This window comes from Copidosoma floridanum, unplaced genomic scaffold (assembly GCF_036245765.1).
Source record: "Copidosoma floridanum isolate Cflo_tuat_1 unplaced genomic scaffold, Cflo_Japanese_pri ptg000001l, whole genome shotgun sequence".
In the NCBI taxonomy this organism is placed as follows: domain Eukaryota; kingdom Metazoa; phylum Arthropoda; class Insecta; order Hymenoptera; family Encyrtidae; genus Copidosoma; species Copidosoma floridanum.
The window spans coordinates 23,797,235-23,810,884 of NW_028321878.1; positions in this window are offsets into that span (position 1 = coordinate 23,797,235).

The window sequence follows — 13,650 nt, forward strand, 5'->3', positions numbered from 1 at the left end:
CATGATTGGGAAACAAAAACAGCCTTCATATTCTGAAGAGTTCAAGTAAAATACAACTCCTTTCCATCTAACGTCTAGCCGATCTAGTAAGTCATCTGTAAGGTCGCCTACACTATGCACGTTGAAATTAGATCTGAGCTTTGACATATGCTCTCCAACCACCTTCGGTATATAATTTTTCATGTTGAGAATTTGTTGCTCAGAAAACCCTTTTGCGGTGAGCTCGATTGAGTAATGGTCCATCTACAATGTTAACATGCGTCTCTATTTTCATATATTTTGTTGATCGAACAATAATGATTTTTTACTAATACTATCATGCAACTTATGTAAGCTAAATTTGTGTAATTTAACTAACTTATGTTAATGCAAATTTGATACTCGGCTTGGCCTTTCCAACAGTTGTCTTACGTTTTTTTGTACGAGACTGTATTAAAATATTTAGTAACGGTATATTTACTACTTGGAACACGTGCATTTACAGAAAACAAACGTGCGCCCTCGTAAAACAAAGAGCGTATACTGCTATGAAAACTTGTAAAACGTAGGAGTGCGAATATTGAATTAGATGGAGACACCACTATGTATTATACAGTCACAAATACTTCAACTATACTGTAATTTAACTACAGGCAAAACGCGTTTTTTATACAGAACTCACGGCATTGTATAAACAAAGGAGAGTGACCACTTCTACTTACGAAAGTTTTTACGTCGTATTTAAAGACGCCATACAATTAACTATTACAAGTGTTTTTTTAAAGAACATTAATTTGTTGTAATGGCAGTCGCATTCTCCCCTACGGAAGTAAATCAAGCATGCATGAGAACCTTATGGGAAAGAGGTGACAGCATACAAGTGATTTTTCAGACAGTGAATTGATGCTGCCTGAAGACGGCAGACAAATGGACGCTACCGTTTGAAATTGAGGAAGAAATCGAGGCTGAAGATCAAAGACATAGCCAGTATTATATATTTGTTTAAAATTAATAATTTCAATTTCTCTATATCATGACTTGTTTTAATTTTGAAAAACTTATTTGTGGGTACAGATAACGGAACAGTTCGAAAACTGAGTCAACAAAATCTTTTGCAAGTACTGGAAAAATTATTTGTAAGTTGATTTGAGCCATTGAAGCAAATACCAGCGATCCTGGATTTAGATATTTCTTACAAAGCATTAAGAAATAATGCCGCAAAAAGAAGCAAATGAAAATGCTACAAAGCTGCCAAAAAAAATGCCTTAACTGAAAGGCATACGAATGCCAGGCTTGAATTCGCCAATAATCACATTAACCTTACATCTGATCAGTAAATGAACACCGTCTTTTTGGACGAAAAGGTTTTCTCAACAAACAAGGATAGCTGGTACATAGTATGGAGCCAGCATTCTTCGGGACTCTTGCTCGATCAATGCCAACTCACTTGAATGCTGTGATCAATGCAGAAAGAGGCTATATAAATTATGAATAAAGCAAAATTGTTAAGTAAAAAACAGAAATAGATTTAGGTAAATCATGTAGTCTTAGGTAAGCTTAATATTATTACAATCTGGCATGTTACTTTTATTTGTCTATTTTTGTTACGCATTAATCCAGCTAAAGTTCTTTCATTTTATAAGACCATGTAAGTTGTTAACAACATGATGTGTTATCAGATTATTATTTAATAGATCAAAATTCTCAATTGTTACAATCATGTAAGCTAAGTATTGTATAAGATGTAATTATTAAATAAGTACAGTTAAAGTTGAATGTCATCGTATTGTGTCGATGATAGTCAATGCTTTTTATAAGAAAATAAATGATTGCTTAAGTTGAGAGTCCATAGTATGGTTTGTAATCTTTTAATTATTCGAGTTTCTTATGATTTTTTGATTGTGTACCTTTTACAAAGTTTTTGATAATTATTAAGGAGTTAAAATCATTTAAATTGTAAGGATTTTTTTTCATTAATAAAAATTCAATACAGAGAGAATCGATTCCTACGTTTCAATCGTTTTATTTCCTATCTTTATTTAATGATTCATCGTTATGTATGGAATTTATTACATATTAATCCATAAGTACGGATAAAAAAAATTTCCTTAATTAATACTAGTGTAGGATACAAGCCCTCAACAGTATTCAAAAATTTGTGTAATTATTAGCTTATGAAAGCTACTGGTTCTAGTCTAGGCTTTTGCATTACCTGAGTCGATCACTACAGAAGTACTTGCAGTCCACTTTAATGCCATTCCACTTGCTCTTAATTTTTTTTTTTTTAACAGCCCCTGATAAATGATGACTCTTGGTAGGACTGGAACTAGCCTTGAAGAAAATATTCCAGCCTCTCTGAGATGCCCACTTGTCCTTGAAGTATTTTCTTTTGCTCGTGATGAACTTCATTTTCATCGTTGTTAATGATATAAGATCTGGATATACAGCTTCCTTCTGGTAATACTTTTACTGCGACTGTAGGGAGTGAATAAAATGCAACATTTCATCATTTACAGAAAGCTAGGGGATAGTATGTTACGCACCTAGTGAGCGAGGTTAAGAATGTCGCTGATTTCACGTGAATAAATGCCCGAGGCGAGGCCGAGGGTGGATAACGTGAAATCTAGGGCATTTCTTAACCTCCGAACGTGGTGCGTATACTATTTTTCTGCGTACCCTCGTCGAAAGAGCTGATTATCTGTTTTGGAGCAGGGCAGATATGAAGCACTTTTGGTGGGGGTATACAGAAAAAGATTTTTTTATGTTGTGATCTACTAACCAGAGCTCAAATACAAACATGAACTATAGTCACACAAATACAATGTAGTGGCTTATTATAGATCAAAAAGTGGATGAAAGCGATGAATGAGTACCAAGTAAAATGTGCAAGATTTTTTAAACAATCTTTACCCAGTAACAATTTACCTGCTTACAAGCACTATTTTCGACTACGGTGAAGCAACCAGAAGCATGGTCATGGAAAAATTCGCGTTGTCGAATCGAGCAACAAATAGACGAATACCACGACCACTAAGTTATCGTTGTTGCTCGTAACTCTCTACTCTTTTATTTGCATTCTAACTGACGGCTGCACGAAGAAGGCGTTGAGACTTTCCATCGCAGGATTCAAACGAATAATTGGCTCACAGGAAAATCAGGAAACTGTGTTGCGTAGGTTTGAGGACTCTCCTTTTTCTTATCTGTCCCATTACTAAACAAATAAAAAGAAACAGTTTGAGCAAACAGGCATGTTGTCAAGAATAGTCATGATTTTTCAACATAACTTGGTCTTGCTGGCAACTCACTAGATGAATAGACAGTTGTTCCTCAGCGTATCTTATTGCTTGTCAATAACTTGTGCATTGCGATGATAAAATAGTAGAGGTTACATGGTTTTAATCCTGAAACAAAAAAAGTTTCACACACACACAAAGTATCAAGTTATTTTGGTGCATTTCTTAACAACAAATAATTGTTGTTACTTATCTGACAGTGTTCGTTGACATCAAGCCACTTTAAAGGGAGAACCTTGAACACTCGATAGCAACTTTATTAAGTATGTTATTCTTGCAGCAGATCTTGTGTGCCCTCACTTCTCAATATGCTGACTCCAATTCCAAGATTACCAACATTGACGATTACCCTGACTCCAGGAACTTTTAAACGTTAACACTAGCAGACGACGCAAAGGTGCACTGCTCTCTCTTTGCTTTTATGGCAAAAGACTAGTCAGCAAACACAAAGAAATCTTAAAGATGTCTACAAGATGTCTTGGTAAAATGAAAGATTTCTTCAAGAATTTTCAAAAGAAAACCTTAAGGCATCTTGCAGATTTCTAATGTCCATCTGAAAGTCTTATTTAGGAAATCTTAAAAGACGTCTTTACGATATCTTTTAGAAAATTCTCAAAGAAGGCTTTTAGATATCTTTTGAGAGGTGTTTACAAATAGTATCTGAAGCAATAAAAGACCAAGGCCAAATTTAACTCAGCTTATCTTTTATAACTTCAATAATTTATATTTTACAAACTGTACTTAAATACTGACAACATAATAAAGTTATAATATTTAATAAGCTTAAATTTAATTTGACCTCTGTCTTTTTACTACTTGTCTATTAATTTGCGGATGAAACACTAAATTTTACTTTTCAAAAAATATATATAATAATCAATAAATATAATATTTTAATAAACAATTGATGGAACTTGTAATTTTCTTACAGGATGTCTGAAATTTAAATTGTTTATCTTCAATTATTGTTGGGAAGTTGCAAGACGATGTGACATTAGTTTGCTCCTACTGGATCTGTATAGTTTTTTCCATTATTATTGTCACTTCTTTTGGCATGTCATGACCACCGATGTTACTAACTTTTTCAATCTGTAAAAGAATAGGCTTTTGAATTGTCAAATTAGAGAAATGTATGTATATGCATACATTAATGTTCACATAGTGTTCAACATTGTACGAATCTAAAATTATTGGCTCAGTATCGATTTTTTCATTTTTTTTTTTTGTATGAGAATTTGTGATAATTTTATTCAAAGTTTCATAAAATTTGACAGCTTAACGTCTCTTTTTTGCTTGTTTAATATAAAATAAAACGGTTTTCTTTTAATAATGAGTAATTAACATCGAAATAACAAAATTTTGTAGCTTGTTCACTTAAAAAAAAACTCAAAAAAAATCCGTTTATTGATAACCATGTTAATCATAACCTATTAAACTTAGATTAATGTACTTTGGACACATGGTAGCTTAATGAAAACAAAGTGTTATAAATAAATATATGGTTCAATACTCTTACTTTGGTTGATGATAGAAAATATTTCTCCACTGGGTACAGGTACGGATTGATGTTATAATATAGGTTGACAACAAATGCTGAAGATACTATTTTATGACATCTCTTTTATGCATACATATATTACGTATTTTCTTGTTCAAGAAATTTGCAAGATTTTTTTATAAACGATGACTTTAGTGGGTTGCCATAAGCAATCTTTTAGATGACTTTACAAAATTTCTTAAAGAAATCTTGTTAAAGACGTCTTCGAAGATGTCTTTTTAAACGATAACTTCAGGCAGTTGCCATAAGCAATCTTTCAGATGACTTTACAAAATTTCTTAAAGAAATCTTGTTAAAGACGTCTTCGAAGATGTCTTTTTAAACGATGACTTCAGGAAGTTGCTATAAGAAATCTTTTAGATGACTTTACAGAGTTCCTTAAAGAAACCTTGTTTAAGATATCTTAGAAGATGTCTATTTAAAAGATGACTGAAGAAAGTTGCCACAAGAAATCTTTCAGATGACTTTACGAAGTTTCTGAAAGAAATCTTGTAAAAGACATCGTAAAAGATGTCTTTAAGAACTTTGTGTTTGCTGGCTAGCTGCATGGCTACCCTACAGACTCTAACGCCATCTCTAATCAACCAAGAGAAACAATACGCGATGTTGCCATTTAGGGTCAGTGCCTGGAAAGAATCATTTTTCCTTGGGTGTACATTCCAGTAAGATGCATGTTAGAGGTTAAACATGCAAAATATTGCAATAGTAAATACAGCTGTTTGACTACGAGCACATCTCAGGTAGCGCTGCCAATTCCGGAGCTCAGTACCAACTTTGCCAGCCTAGAAGCATTGGATCTTATGAGAACAGTACTACTATTTTAATTAATTACAGTTCTGCTTTTATGTAGTGATTTATGGAATCCGTACTTCTAACACGACATTAGTATACTTTATTAAATTCAAATTTTTTTTGGAGTAATTAGTATATTTTCTTCGTTGTACAGTCAAAATTAATCACATACTAGCCAAGCAAGGTTAGTCAGCTCATCAGACGTGTCATTTATAGGTAAAGTCGATACATGCTCTCTACCAGAGGAGCTGTGATCCTTGTTTTCTTGTTGTTCTGCCAATTTGTCTTCTTTTGAATAATTTTTTCCAATAAACTATTCTAATGTCGTATAAGAAGAACTGGTTCCATAAGCTAGAACATAAAAATAGGATCGTAATTAATTAATACAAAACCATCCTTGTAAGATCCAATGATTTCATGCTAGAAAAATTTGTACTGAGCTGCGGCATTTGTGGCGCTACTTTAGATGTGCTCGTAATCAGATTAAGCAAAGAGCAAACATGCTACAGCACACGTAGGATTCGCATGTCCTTGGTTCAAGTTCACACTAATCCCGTTCCTGTTATATTTACATAAGGTATATCAAACCAAGTGGGAGACATAGAAACTACCTACTTACAGTTATAGGATGCTTGTGAGTTTAAAGATACATCCGGTGTAGGTATATGCCCACGTGTAGCTTGAGAGATATTTGTTGCACTCGATACTTTTGGATTTAATTCTTTCGTACTTTTTTTCGCATGCCTGTCTGACAACCAGCAAACTCCGTTGCACTGATATCATCGTTAACCGTTGTGACCTGCTTACATGTTTGAGTTTTGAAAAAATGAGCTTGTGCACTAATACAAAAAATCAAAAATCTTTAGAAATACTTGTAGCAAGTATGCGACTTATCTGGTTACTTCATCCTGTTTCTTCTGTTAAGAGACTGCACCTCGATGAATGCACGCCTGTTAAAAACTTTTAACATTAAAATTTTAATGAAGGTAGTATCAATTGGTTAATTTTGTTTTTCATGATTTGAGATAACAGGATTTTGTAACCAATCTTTTATAAATACTTTTTTCAATAAAACTGTAAGATTTTATTAGTTAAAAATCATTTGTAGTATGAATAAACACATTAAAGCGTATACGCATATTATGATTAGGAAGCTGATATTGCTTATTCTCCTGAGTTAGCATCGAAGTATGTCTGATTGATTCATTACATTATTAAAAAAAAACTTATATTTTAGGCATCTAATAATTTTTTAGTGATGCTTTCTTAGTACAGCATTTATGTATCAAAAAAAGAGTTACTTTCATGTCTTCATTAAGGCTATATTGGTTTAAAAAAATATTTCTATTCCAACGAGCGTAAAGTTAACATCTATTTAAGGTGCAACAAAGCTTTTAGGGCAGTCGTTGATATCTTGATGCCATAAAAAAATACGTTTTTACATAAAAAAGAATCTTGATGTGATATTTGCGTCGATCGTCAGTTTAATATTCGATCGTTTCCTTGACTTAAATTTTTTTTTTTAAAGAAAAAAACATTGTTTTAAAAAAACTATCAAAATTCACCAGTATTATAATTGATTTATTAAGCTACTTAAATATTTAATCAGTTTTGTTTTAACAAAACATCACTTCTACAATGTTAGCAAAAGTCTCACTTTGAATATAGTTCTATTTTATTACTGCTGAGTTAAGACAACAGTCACCATATTGCTAATTGGTTATTATACGCTCATGATTTTGATCCAGTATATATTTTATTATTTGATGTTTGCAGTCAACTTGAAAATTCCAAATTCTATTTTTTAGTGACAACATTGACTGCTCTCAACTTTTGTAGTATTACGCAAAAACACAACAAAAATGGGTATCTAAGCAAGTTGTTGAACTTTAAGTAACATTTGCTAAATAGAGTCAAAGTACATTTTATATTTTAAAGATACGACTGCTTTACAGAAATATTGTCTCGAGCAAAAAGTGTCACTGTGCCTCAATTCTTCAAATATCACTTTAAAGTAGAAAAAGATAAATAGTAAAATAATGTATTAAAAAATTTTTTTCTGCTCAATACTAATTCTTGACACTAAAAATCCAGACTTTAACTATCAAAAATACATTAAAACAACAAAAAAACAATTAACAAAGTTTGCAGTCCTTAACAGGCTATCTAATCGTGTTATCCAGCATCGCTTCCTTCTTCCCGTGCAGGTATCGCTGTTCCAGATTACTGCACACAGCGAATAGCCTATTTTTGTTATGAAATAAATTTCAAACACAATATAAGTGTGTTCTAAGTAAGATATCCATTAAGTGCTACAACGTACGTATAAGCTTTCGAAAACGAGTAAGCGTAACTGCAGACTGCCAGACTCCATGTGATCTCATCCTTAATCCACTATTTTCCAAACCTAATATCTAATTAAGTTCAAATTTAGTTTGTAGTTTCCTTTTTCCATAACAACTTGACAGACTGAAGTCCAGAAAAATACATCAAATGGTAACAAATTGCATCTTTCAAGATAGTTTAATTATAAACAAAAAAAATTCAAAGGTTTACTTTTTAAATTTGACGTTTTAAGTCCATCTACAATCAAATATTGATGTGGGTTGGAAAAAAATACAATTAAATATCTAAATCGATCCAAAAAAAAGGTTTCTTAATGTCCTTGTACGAAAGAAGCAAATAATTTAAAGTTCGTTTTCTTAAGTGTTACTTAGCAGATAGAGTTATATACTTTTGCTTTCTAATAGGAAGCTGTAGATCTTGAAAAAATACAAATATTTCGTACATTTATTCATTTTTCTAACACCAGCTTCATGTTTCAAAAATTAGAGAAAACAAAAATTTTTTTGGAAAAATCGTTACTCTTACTTCAACTACCTTATTCTGATTTATATACCCGTAAGTGGTATAGAAAATTTGTAGGTATGTATGAAACAAGACTTCCTTTACATATACATTTCAGTTTATGATGAAATTCTAATGTTCAAAAATGGCTAAAACTTTTAAAACAAGCTTTGAAAATTTGTTTTTTTTCTATATGACAAAGTAAATATTTTATAATACAGTATGAGACAGAAGAATCATTTCAAAGATCGACTTTAAACAAGCTTCAAAATTAAAATAATTTTGTTTTCAATAACCGTACTTTTAAAGTGTACTTCGAACTGTCTGGTTATGCAGAAATACGTTATTCAGAAAGTTGACATAAAATTTACTTTAAATGTAGTTTTTAAATTATTTGAACGTACAAAACTAATGTTTTTGGTACCCATACATGTATATATATATGTAAAATGTTTCATGTTTATAACAATCGATATGAGAAGGATAAACTAATATGTGTAACTCTGAAAAAAGTAGAGTTTATTTAATAATAATTATTATACAATATTTACAATATTTACAGCGTAATTTTACCTGCAAAAAGTAGAGGAACGAAAATAAAAGTCTATTATCTCTATTGTATTTTATATTTTATAATGAAGTCTGTAGTTTTATATTTCACTTGTTTCTTGATCTTTATTTACTCGCACTACCTTTCTCTCTGAGTTTATATTCGTAACTACTCCTTTTTCTCTCTCCTCTATTGTTTCACTTCTTATCTTCAATATCCTTACCCCCTCTATCAATCACCTATCACAGGGCGCGCTTTATTTGTATTAAAGAGAGTATACTTTCTTTACATCTCCCCCACTCTGTAGTAGCCAAAAATTGGAACATTTCATTGCATTTTGTTTTATTTACATTACTTTTTCACTAAAATCGTCGTCATTTAGTTCCATATTCGTTGGAACCAATTTTGTTATGTGAAATAAATCTGGTTTTCTATTTTTTTCTGTTTTTATTTGGTATGTAGACTCTGAAATTTTATTTATTATTTTATAAGGTCCAATTCGTAATTCATCCATTTTTCTTCTATTTAGTCTGTTTCCATTTTCTATGTATACTAGATCCCCATTTTTAAATATTTGATTTTTCCTGTTTTTATCAAATATTTTCTTATTATAATTGTGCGATTTAATGGTATTTTCTGTTGCTGTTTGTCTATTCTTTAGCCAGATGTCTTTGTTATCTATTGTTATTAATTCTTGAGGTGTTATGCTTACATCAGTCCCATCTAGTAAATATTGCGGTGTGAATCCTGTAACAGAATGCTCTGTCTCATTAATTTTTTTTATACATTCATGAGCTATTGATGTCTAAGCTTTTTATTTTGGTTTTCATTCCATGTGCATCTAATTTTATTAACTATTGTTTGATTGAGTCTTTCATTTAATCCGTTAGAAAATGGCGCATTGACAGCTGTAAGAACTATTTTGATATTATTGTGTTCTAAAAAATCTTTGAAGTCTTTTGAGTTTATTCCTGGGTACTGATCTGACAAAATCATTTCTATTTGTTCAGTATCTATTCTTTTTCATACTAGTTTAATAAAGTCACTTGCCGTTTGTGTCTTAGATGTTATTATATAAGCATACCTGGTAAAGTGATCTACTAGGAGGTGTAAATATTTTTTTGTTGATCTATTTCCTCCAAATTTACCAATGGTATCTATTGAGACAATTCCAAAAGGTTTTTTTGCTAGGCCTAAATGTGACATTTGGCCGTATTTAAGTTGACCTCTTAATTTATTTTCCATACATATTTTACATTCTCTACATGTTTTGATTGTATTTTTTGTTAAATTCTTCGCTGTGTAGTTTGTGTTTATTCTAGTCATCATTCGTTTTATTCCAATATGGAACCATTCTTTGTGTATTTTTTTAATCAATTTTTTACTAAAATCTTCTGATAGTATTATTTTTTTTTTCTACTCTTTTTATAAAAAATTTCATTTCTTTTTATTAACATTTTATTTGATTTTTGTATTTCTTTGTTTCTTTCTTGATCTATTTTGATTTTGTCTATTTCTATTAAATTTATTATTCTTAAAAATTCTTCGTTATTTGTTTTTGGTTCTAATACCGGATTTCGGTTAATACAGTCTGCTTCTATATTTTCTTTTCCTGGGATGTATTTTATTGTAAAATCATATTGCGATAAATAGTAAGTTAAATCACCTAGTTCTTCGTCTGTTCTTACTTTAATATTTAGGTTTTCTAATGGTTTACGGTCTGAATATACTATAAATCTTTTCCCAATAAGCCAATGCTGCCAATAATTTATTGCTTCTTTTATAGCCAAACATTCCGGATATATTGCTTTTTTCTTCTTTTGCGTTTCTGTTAGCTTTTTTTGAAAAGTATGCTATCGGTTTATCTTTTCCATCAAATTGTGTTTGTTTAAACACTGCTGCTATCCCTTCTATTGATGCATCTGTGTACAGTTTTATTTCTAAGTTTGGGTCAAATATCTCTAAAATTGGTTTTGAGCACAGTAACTTTTTTGTTTGTTAAAATGATTTTTCACATTCCTCTGTCTATATAAACTTTTAATTTTTTCTCAGTAATTTGTGAAATGGGTCTAATAATATCGCACTTTTCGGAATATATTCATAATAAAAGTTTATTTTGCCTAAAAATTGTCTAATATTTTGTTGGGTTCTTGGTGGTGGAAAATTTTCTATTGCTATTAAATTATCTTTTATTAGACGAACGGTATTATTTTCTATTATGTGTTCGAGATACTTTGCAGAATTTGAGCCAAATGTACATTTTTTAAATTATAATCGAAATCCTTTTTTTAATATTGCGTTTAAAACTTGTTTGATGTGTTCTATATGTTTTTCAAAAGTTGGTGAAAATATAAGTATATCATCTATGTAATTCTCTGCAAAATTTTTTAAATTATTTTTTTTCAGAATGTTGCTTAGTATTCTTTGGAATATTGCTGGTGCTGTTTTTAAGAAAAATGGAAGGCAAGTCCATTGGTAGTGTCCATCTTGTGTGATAAAACCAGTTTTATTTCTATCTTTAATTCTAAGAGGTATTGACCAAAAAGCCGAATTTATATCTAAGGTGGTGAAAAATTTACAGTTTCTTGTTTTGTTATTAAATCTTCGATTCGTGGGAAAGGTTGTGCTTGCGGTACAATCAATTTATTTAGGTCTCTAAGGTCTATGCATAGTCTCGATTTCTTATTTTCTTCTTTTTTAAATGCTAGAGTAACAGGTGCTGCAAAAGGGCTGTACGATTCTTCTATTAGTTTTTTTTTCAAGTAATTTTGCTATTTATTGTTCTATCTCTTTTTTATCTTCTATTGTACATCTATATAGTCTTTTGCTACAATTTTTTTTCTTCTATTAAATCATTCTTGCTTCATAATCTTCAACTGTCCCTATGTCATATTTGTTTTTTGCAAAGACTGAATTGTATTTCTTAATTATATTTTTCATCTCTTTCTTTTTACTATTTTCTAAATGTTCTAATCGTCAATCGCATTCCTCTTCTGTTATATGCTCATTAATAGTAGTTTTTCTACGAGTTTAAAAAGTCTTTGTTTGCAAACCGAGAGGTTTGCGGCCCGAGCCGAAGGCGAGGTCCGTAATGAGGTTCGTAAAGGAGACTTTTCGAACGAGTTTCGGAAAACTGTTTTTTTGCCCGAGGAAGTACCAGCCTCCCAAAATCACCCGAGGGCGGAAAAGTTTATTTTTACTTTCGTAACCTTTTTTGTTGCATTCTGTTGTATATGTTGATCTTTTTCTTTGATTATTTTTTTCTTTCGGTTAATATTTCAATTCTCGTCTTGTATAAGTCTAAATTTTTTTATCCTATCTAAACTTATTACAATATCCTCAAAGTCCTCTCTTTCCACTATATCTAAGTCTATTTCTTCTTCTATATCGAATATTTTTACTTTCACTTTTATTAAGCCTTTTGTTTCGCATACACCATTGACTGCCTTCAAATATATTTTGTTTACATTTTTTTTTCTTCTTGTATTTTAACTATTCTTTTATTTATTAATGATATCTGAGCCCTGGAATCATATGTTCCTATAACCCTTAATTTATTATTTAACAATATTGGTACTTCAATCAATGGTGTCTCTATTAATTTCTTTCTTCTGTATATAAATCTGCATTTATTCTTTCGTTTGCCCCAACTACTCTTGTTTTGTTTTAATTCTGAAGCCAACATTTTTATTCAGGACGGAATCTGTTGGATTTTCCTATTTTTTAACATATTTGACACGGTTTTTTATCTCCATTTTTATGTTCATAGTTGTATCTATTATCATTTTTCTTGTTTATTATTTTTTTATTTAAACTTTTATGTTTTCTTATTTCATTTATTAATATTGTTGAGTCTACACATTCTTTTTTATCTAATTTATTTCTTATCCATTTTGGCAGAACCATTGCTATTAACGCTATTATTGTCTTTTTTCCCATGTTTGGGTCCACATTTATTAATAATCTTTCCTTTTTTATCGCATATTCTGTTAATGAACCTTCATAATATTTATAAGACAATGCATATATGAATAAATTCCAACCTTTATCTGCAAAAGTTTTCAGAAATTCTTCTTTCCATTCTTGCCAGTTATTATTTATTTCTAATTCTGTTTATGCTGTATAATGCCAGTCCATGCAAGCTTTATCTAAAAATAATCTTGAAATTTCAATTTTTGTATTATCTTCAATAATCTCAAATCTTACACATTCTTTTTCAAATGTATCCTTTAAGTTATATTTGTCTGTTTTTATTAAATTTTTCTAAAATAAATTTTTCTGATATATTTTTCAAGTTAATCTTGTTATTATCTTTTTGTTTGTTTGTAAATAATTGTTCTATCAAGTTATTTATATCTACAGGATTTTCTTTTATTTTTTTTTCTCCTTTAATTTCGATTAAATATACATTCTTAAATTGGAGATTTCCTATTTCATCTATATATACTTTTTCTAACTAATCATTCATTGATATCCATAACTTCTGTTGTGTACCTCCCGTAGCGTTACTTTTAAATTTAATAAATACCTCCGTTTTCTTGACTTCTGTGTGATTGTCTATATTTTGATATTGTCGCGGTATACTGTTTTCCTTTTTCCGTTTTGATGAAGGTTATATTTGTTATGTTCGT